The following is a 9,352-nucleotide window of genomic DNA, read 5'->3' as shown; positions in this document are numbered from 1 at the left end:
GAGAGAGAGAGAGACCTTTTTAGCATTGGTGCTTTAACCAGTTTGAAAAATGATACTCAAAAGTAATAGGCTGGGGGTTGTGCGATTACATAAATATATACTTTTTAATGAGAACAGAAAAAAGTGTGTGTGTGTGTGTATATATGTAAATATATATTAGTGCCAACATTGTGCGCAGCTCTTAAAAAAAAATACATGCATCATCAAGCACAATGTAAGTAGACACTCATAGTTCTGTATGTTAAGATCTACTACTTTCAAAATATGTAACAATAGTTTTATAAAGTTTCTTGTCGCACTTAAGGATGAAAAATAAATGGGTTATTTGATCCACATTACTTCTCAAGTGCAATAAAGGTGTGTAGTAACCAACACAGGAGGGGGGGGAAAAAGAGAAATTATCATTAAAAATGACATCCATTTCAAAAAAGGTGTGTGTCTGTTATAAAATGTAATTCCCAAGGTCTTTGTCAAGGATTTCAGCAGTGTACTACGCAGCAGCTTTACTGATTCCACTACTACAATAATAATCAGATATAGGTATTTTAGGTCATCTATATTTACTAGGAATAAATCAAAGACATGATGTGCATTGCAATTTTACAGCCTATTTTTAACATTACTAATGTTTTTCAATTTATAATAAAGGTGGTTTGGAATCCAAAAGGAACGTTGTTGTTTCAGTGGTGAACGGTTTAAAGCCATCACTTCTAAAGTTGCAATGCTTAATGATTTGTTTTCTGACTAAAATATCATCAGTACCCTGAAATAAAATTTACCCTGTCCATAAAACATTGACTTCTAGATTTCTTTTTACTCGGTCTCTACTGTTCCTTTGCTGGTTTCTGCCTTAACATTTTTTCTTCTTCCAGAGCTCTGCTTGGTAACACCTACTGTACATCTCTACCTTTTGAGTACTAGAGCAGGAAACATGTCAAGCCTTTTTTTAGTGTTTGGTGTGAAAATAATGGTTAACATCTGCACACATTTTTCCGTTGCCTCAATCAAAAAGACACCTGTTAATTTCACACCCCTCATAGCAGATTGGGAAGATTAAGCTCCTGAAGAGACATTGGAAATGAAGAAAATGTACAGAGGCATCAAGGACGTACATGCTTTATTCTTTAGAGAGCCCCGAGACGTAGCTACGTTAATATTTTTACAAATTGCTTGTTTTGGTAGGGGATATTGCATCCTGCATACTGCAGATACAACTTACACTGATGAGGAATGAAAGGGGGATGACTCCTCCCTTCCATGATCAGTAACAGCGTGATCGCGAGTGCCAGAGGAACTGTGGCAGTTGTGCTGCTGCCCCTCCAGCACTCAGTGTTAAAATTGAAGCAATGAGACTAAGGCTGCGCTTATAGTGCCAGCGACAGCGACGTCGTGGCAAAACAAATACATTGCCGCCGGCGTGTGCGCTTATAGTAAGCGCGGCGCAGCGGAGTGGTCTCGATCGCTGCAAGTCATCTCTATTTGATTTTCCAGCGACCGTCCCCGGCATTATAAACGTAGCCTAAAGTAACCAACAAAGAGCAATAATTGCGTGACTTAGTGTTCTGCAAACACATAATAAGCTTTCTGGCATTCTAGGAACAAGTGATTTTCTGGCATTGTCTGGAAAAGATTACTTCCTTTTCTGTGGCACAGAGAGGGAGATAAATGGTTGTGATTGCTTTAGTAGCGAGGTATCAGAACAACCTTTGTGTGCTCATAAGAGTTTAGATGGTACCTTAGTACTAACCAACCTGATATTCATTAGAATCACGCAGGGCCCCTCGCTTGCAGTCAAAAGATGAATGTACCTGTAGCACAATTCTCACACAACTTTGGGAGACGGGAAAACATTTTTCTATTACAAGTTTTTCAAACAGACTAATTTTGCTAGTTTCATTTCCTGGTTCCTCATGACTTGGTGTGACGGCTTTAAATTTAAAGAGCAGCATGGAGCTCTGCAGAGAGCAGCTTGGCAGCATGGAGCTCTGCAGAGAGAAGTGTGCATTTCAGCTGGAGGAAGCTGGGAGAATATCTGGTATCTTCTGCAAACAAAGGGTCGTTACCCAAATCAACAGGGTGAGTGCTTCGTTATAGGAGTGATGGAAAGAGTGCGCTTATGCAGGATAACATTTTTTTTTTGTCACCACAATTCCTCTTTGTGACATCTAGAAGAAATAACTTCTAAAGTGACAATGGAGGTTCTGCATCAGAAAAGGAAAGCAGCAAAAAAAATAGTTCAGCTTCTAACAAACGTGCATTGGAAACTAAAACGTAGTGAAGATTGCATTAAAGCAGCAGCAGGCGATCCAAACAAGCAGGAAAACAATGTTCTATCCTGGAAGAAGGATACAGTAACTCAGTGTTAAGTCGGCAGTACAGTGAGTAGACCAAAACAGAAAAGATCAAGATTTCCAACCAGCCTGGATAAAATTAAAGTCTTCAGAAGAATCTGTGATCCATTACTATGGAGAAACTGTGAACTTCAGAACAGAAGATTCTAATAGAGGAATCTGATTTCAATATGGAGCTAGTCGAACCTCTGGAATTAGAGAATATTGAAGATAGAAGAGAACGAATAAACTATTCGGGGGGACCCAAAGAAAAGCAAAATACATTTAGTAAACATTCAGTTAGAATATAATAAATATAAACTGGATCTAAATAACATTACAAAACGGCAATATCTAGTCCCAAACATACTATTACCTCCTTATCTAACTTATGAAAACATCAATATCTTCTTCTATACTTTATCTTCTACTAAAACCATCTCTTGTTAATGATCATTAAAAATATACACTTTATGGCGATTATGATTCTACAATGGTACAAATAATCTATACTTATAAATTTATACTTATAAAGTGTACAGGGACAAGCAGTGACCCAGAAAGCATGCCCAACCCATACACTTTCGCAACCCCTCCCCCCCATTCCATCATGCACTCCCAGTATCTTTAACACTATAACTACTGTAATAGATGGTAACTCAACCCACTACAGATACCAACTGAATTATGAATGGAACAGCAGACATAGAATTAATGGAGTCAATATAAAATAATTTGAAGCCGTTTCATTTAATGTATGTATATACATATATAAAGATACCATGTTGATGTTGAACCCATTAAGCATAAAGATTTTCAATTTATAGATCCAATATGTTTCCTGTTTGGAAATTTGTATTGTTCCATCACCCACTCTCCAACTTTGTTTTATCTTTACTATGCCAATAAATTGTAACCCTTTCGGCTTCTGTGTACGACCTTCTTTAAAGTGTTTGGAAACACTTTGTTGTAAGAAGCCCTTTCCTATATTTCTAACATGTTTCAGCAATGCAGACCTTTAATTGGCGAGTCACTCTCCCCATGTACTGTTTCTGGCATGGACATAGATATGACATGTTATATATTATAATTAAAATCTATCAAATCATCAACGTTTTCATGTGTAACTTGTGAATCAAATGTTTAAAACTTTGTGTGTTCAAGTTTCATTTACATGCTCCACATTTTAAGCATATGAAAAATCCCTTCATCTTGTTTTCTCTCCCCAAATTACTTTCCATCTTTACAACAACTAGGAACTAATTTTTGCTTTTGCTTGGGTTTTTTTGGTAGAACACGCTGCAAAATCTGATCCTTATTTTTGGTGCAGATTCATTAAATCTAGTTACAAATGGGATTGAGATGTTGTTTGTATCTTTATTAGCCTATCCTTACATTGTACTAAGTCTGACCTTTTTATGTCCGACACTTTACTATAAGCTTTATCGACTACTTTGGGTGTATATTTTTTCTCCTTAAGCCATTGTTTTTTCGGCCTGTTCTTCAAAAATGAAAGTTCTTATACAATTCCTCTTAATTCACCACAACTTTTCTACTTCCTTAATTACTCATTAAAGAAAACAGCTACTTTAGAGCAATATCTAGCTTGTAAACTAATCCAAAATAGGTTTAAGAATCTTTAAAACACCAACTTTTTATTTGGAAAATAAGATTTTTGAAAAAAATGGAATAGTATTTGGTATAATTCATCATTTCAGTTAATGAGACTCTTGGTTACACATACAGTAGGGGAAGATCTTTCAAACAATAAGAAATTACAAAAATGCAAGAACAACTAGAGGTATTTCAAGAATTAAAAGAATATAGAGAAGTGGAGGCAATTGTTAAAGAAAGAATTAGTGAAGCAGAACAGGAGACGATTGCTATAAAACAGAAAACATTTAAACGAGATAAGGATTATGAAACCAATAGCTATAGAAATGTGATTTTTTTTAAATCAGATATAAACATGAAAACAAAGATTCAAATTAGAATTTTAGACAGAATTTTAGAAGAAATTACAGACAAACCAAGCATAAGGTCAAGGAAGAGGAAAATTAACCTAATTTTAGGGGCAACAAAAATCTAGAAATTATGGGAGTAGTAAATGAAAAGACAGAATATGGGAGTAAAGAAAGATGGAAAGTTCAAAAATATGTAGACGGAAGAAGAATAACAGAATTGTTGTCACAGTACAAATCCAAGTTTTGAAAGGGAAGCTCAGTTATCATTTTTAGAAATTAGAGACAGAAGACACAAACCTATTATACCGATGACAATACAAGTGAGGGAATCATACAGAGTGGCATCACCCCCGATAAATAGAGAGGTTACACCATCTGATTTACAGTTCAATACATTTGTTTTTGATCTCCGTAAAACACAATTGACAAAAGAACAAGAGAAAATATTAAGTATTAAGGGGTTGCCATTCGCACCAACCAAACAAAGTTAATACATATATTGATGTGAGTAAATTTAGAAAGAATTTGACTTTCAAAAAACACTAAAAAAAAAAAGTCGCATAAAAAAAAAGGAAGATAAGGGCAGCAGTGTGTTCAAGAGTTTTCCATACTCCATTAAAAACATGTATCAATCTTTTATCCAAGTTACAACAAAGGAGGGTTTATTGAAGCATTTGGGAAACTAATTCAGTAAGATATTGAAAAAAAATAAAAGCTATACAGTATCATCCTGGATGGTCCTCCGCTGACTCAAACTTAGCATGTCAAAAACGGCACTCCTCATACTTCCTCCCAAGCCTGGCCCTACTTGCCCCTTCTACATTACTGTTGGAAGCACTATCATACACCCAGTATCACAAGCATGCTGCTTAGGTTTCACATTTGGCTACTCCCTCACATTCTCAATGTAGCTATAAACTGTCATTTTTCCCTCCATAAAACATTGCAAAGATACACCCTTTCATATATTGCACTAATGCTAAAACCTAATGCAGGCCCTCATACACTCCCGTCTCGACTATTGTAACCTTCTGCTGTCCGGTCTTCCTTCCTCTCACCTGTCTCCCCTTCAATCTATCCTAAACGCTGCTGCTAGAATCACTTTACTCTCTCCTAACTCTTGTCTCGGCGTCTCTCCTGTTGGAATCCTTCTCATGGCTTCCTATCAAATCCCGTATTGCACAAAAAAATTCTTCCCACTTTTAAGGCTATACACTTCAACCCCTCCTTACATCTCAGCCCTAATTTCTCGTTACGTATGCGCCATCCCGACTTGTGTTTTGCTCAAGGATGTCTTCTCTCTACCCCTTTTGTATCTACAGCCCTTTCCTACCTAAAACCTCACACACCACCCACACCTCTGGAATACCCTTCCCCCCAATATCCACCTAGCACCCTCTCTCTGAACCTGCAAGACCCATCTTAAAACACACCTCTTCAACGAAGCATATGGGTAGCTCGGTGGCTGACACTATACACCCCATACATCGTCCTTGGCCCCCTGCAGACGCACTTACCAGAACACCCTCTTACTGTCTCTGTACGTTGTTCCTACTTACCACTTACTGTAGTGCCCACGGTTATTCTAACACAAACCAGTGGCAATCACCAAAAAGACCTAAGTACATCCTGGATACATGCCTTAAACTTGCCTTAAACTAGACCCAGCATTTCTGCATTGATTATTGGCCCATCAAATTAACAGCGGTGGTCCCTGGCAGTCCCATTTAAACTGAATGGGACTGCCAGGGACCCCTGCTGTGTTAATCCTATGGGTCATTAGTCAATGCAGAAATTACTTAAACTTGCCTTAAACTAGCCAGGTTACACCCAGCACATACCCAGAATGTAACCAGGCTAGTTTAAGGCAAACTTTAGAATACTCGTGGTCTCGTCTGTAGATTGTAAGCTCTTTGGGGCAGATACTCATTTTCCTAATGTTACTCTTATGTCTGGAGTGCTTCTTCCAATTATGTGTTATAATATTATATCACATGTATTGCTGCTGTGAAGCGCTATGTATATAGATGGAGCTATATAAATAAAAATATACATACATTACTCAATCGAAACATGGAATTGAGCTTTAAACAAGACTTTGCAGAATTGACGTACAGTATGTATTGTATCTAAAAGGTGGCCTGTTTTCATTAAGATACATGTTTTTCAACAAGCTAAATATTCATGCACCACAAAAATAGAAAAAAGTCTAAATATATAACCACAAAATAAATAAATAATATATGGGGGTGATTGCCAGTCTAATGACTCCAACACTAATCTCAAATCCAAAGTATCAGTGCAGATAATTGCAAACTTGTATATACCTCAAAACAAAGGAAGAAAATTATTGAAAATGTCACAATCTTTATTGTAGCAGCGACATCATGTAATGTTCAGGACCATTAAAACCAGAGACATAACATAAAACACAGACAGAGCTCAGTTTTTAGCACATCTAGTGAGACTCATACACGGTACAGTGCCTAAATATATATGGAATGACTAATTAGTAAATGGTCTTTTAGTTTGACATTTTTGGCCAAAATTGTTGTAAGCCCCTGAGCCAACGCCAAGGCAGACCACATATCAGGGGTCCCTAACGCTAATATAAATTCTTAATAACCTGTTTAATAACAGGAAGAATGATTTATAGTAAATCTGTCAATATTAGCTGTAAAGTTCTGTCTGACTGAAGCTTTTATTAACCTGTACATTACCAGGAAAAGCACTCTGTATTAGAGATGTCTCAGCCAAACTGCAAGCCAAATTTCTGTCTGACTGAAGCTTTTATTAACCTGTACATTACCAGGAAAAGCACTCTGTATTAGAGATGTCACAGCCAAACTGCAAGCAGGCAAGTTCCCCTGAGTGGAAGATGCTATGGAGTGAGCCCATAACCATTTAAATGTGGGAGGGGGTGAGCTTAAATTAAGTAGGAGGTTGCCAACCTCCAATCAGCTATGACTAGCTGGACAAGAATTGTAAAACATACTGGACACCTAACAAGCTCCAATTAAACCCCCAAAATACCCACAACATATATATAAGCATATGAGTGTCAGAAGAGTGCTACTGAGCTGGCAATTGCATTAAAACCAGAGACATAACATAAAACACAGACAGAGCTCAGTTTTTAGCACATCTAGTGAGACTCATACACGGTACAGTGCCTAAATATATATGGAATAACTAATTAGTAAATGGTCTTTTAGTTTGACATTTTTGGCCAAAATTGTTGTAAGCCCCTGAGCCAACGCCAAGGCAGACCACATATCAGGGGTCCCTAACGCTAATATAAATTCTTAATAACCTGTTTAATAACAGGAAGAATGATTTATAGTAAATCTGTCAATATTAGCTGTAAAGTTCTGTCTGACTGAAGCTTTTATTAACCTGTACATTACCAGGAAAAGCACTCTGTATTAGAGATGTCACAGCCAAACTGCAAGCAGGCAAGTTCCCCTGAGTGGAAGATGCTATGGAGTGAGCCCATAACCATTTAAATGTGGGAGGGGGTGAGCTTAAATTAAGTAGGAGGTTGCCAACCTCCAATCAGCTATGACTAGCTGGACAAGAATTGTAAAACATACTGGACACCTAACAAGCTCCAATTAAACCCCCAAAATACCCACAACATATATATAAGCATATGAGTGTCAGAAGAGTGCTACTGAGCTGGCAATTGCATTAAAACCAGAGACATAACATAAAACACAGACAGAGCTCAGTTTTTAGCACATCTAGTTAGACTCATACACGGTACAGTGCCTAAATATATATGGAATAACTAATTAGTAAATGGTCTTTTAGTTTGACATTTTTGGCCAAAATTGTTGTAAGCCCCTGAGCCAACGCCAAGGCAGACCACATATCAGGGGTCCCTAACGCTAATATAAATTCTTAATAACCTGTTTAATAACAGGAAGAATGATTTATAGTAAATCTGTCAATATTAGCTGTAAAGTTCTGTCTGACTGAAGCTTTTATTAACCTGTACATTACCAGGAAAAGCACTCTGTATTAGAGATGTCTCAGCCAAACTGCAAGCCAAATTTCTGTCTGACTGAAGCTTTTATTAACCTGTACATTACCAGGAAAAGCACTCTGTATTAGAGATGTCACAGCCAAACTGCAAGCAGGCAAGTTCCCCTGAGTGGAAGATGCTATGGAGTGAGCCCATAACCATTTAAATGTGGGAGGGGGTGAGCTTAAATTAAGTAGGAGGTTGCCAACCTCCAATCAGCTATGACTAGCTGGACAAGAATTGTAAAACATACTGGACACCTAACAAGCTCCAATTAAACCCCCAAAATACCCACAACATATATATAAGCATATGAGTGTCAGAAGAGTGCTACTGAGCTGGCAATTGCATTAAAACCAGAGACATAACATAAAACACAGACAGAGCTCAGTTTTTAGCACATCTAGTGAGACTCATACACGGTACAGTGCCTAAATATATATGGAATAACTAATATTGACAGATTTACTATAAATCATTCTTCCTGTTATTAAACAGGTTATTAAGAATTTATATTAGCGTTAGGGACCCCTGATATGTGGTCTGCCTTGGCGTTGGCTCAGGGGCTTACAACAATTTTGGCCAAAAATGTCAAACTAAAAGACCATTTACTAATTAGTTATTCCATATATATTTAGGCACTGTACCGTGTATGAGTCTCACTAGATGTGCTAAAAACTGAGCTCTGTCTGTGTTTTATGTTATGTCTCTGGTTTTAATGCAATTGCCAGCTCAGTAGCACTCTTCTGACACTCATATGCTTATATATATGTTGTGGGTATTTTGGGGGTTTAATTGGAGCTTGTTAGGTGTCCAGTATGTTTTAATGTTCAGGACCAGCATGAAGGGAATGCAAAACTGAAATAGTTTGTTGGTTATGCTTTTAGCCTAGACCTCTAGTTATACAACTATTGTAGCCTTTTATAAACCCCCAAACTACTCTAGGACGTTCCCTACAGAGACAGTTCTCTGTATGTATGTATGTATGTATGTATGTATGTATGTATGTACTAATGCACAGTTATTTTGTA

This window comes from Ascaphus truei, chromosome 3 (assembly GCF_040206685.1).
Source record: "Ascaphus truei isolate aAscTru1 chromosome 3, aAscTru1.hap1, whole genome shotgun sequence".
Taxonomy (NCBI): Eukaryota; Metazoa; Chordata; class Amphibia; order Anura; family Ascaphidae; genus Ascaphus; species Ascaphus truei.
This window is presented reverse-complemented; position numbering follows the sequence as displayed.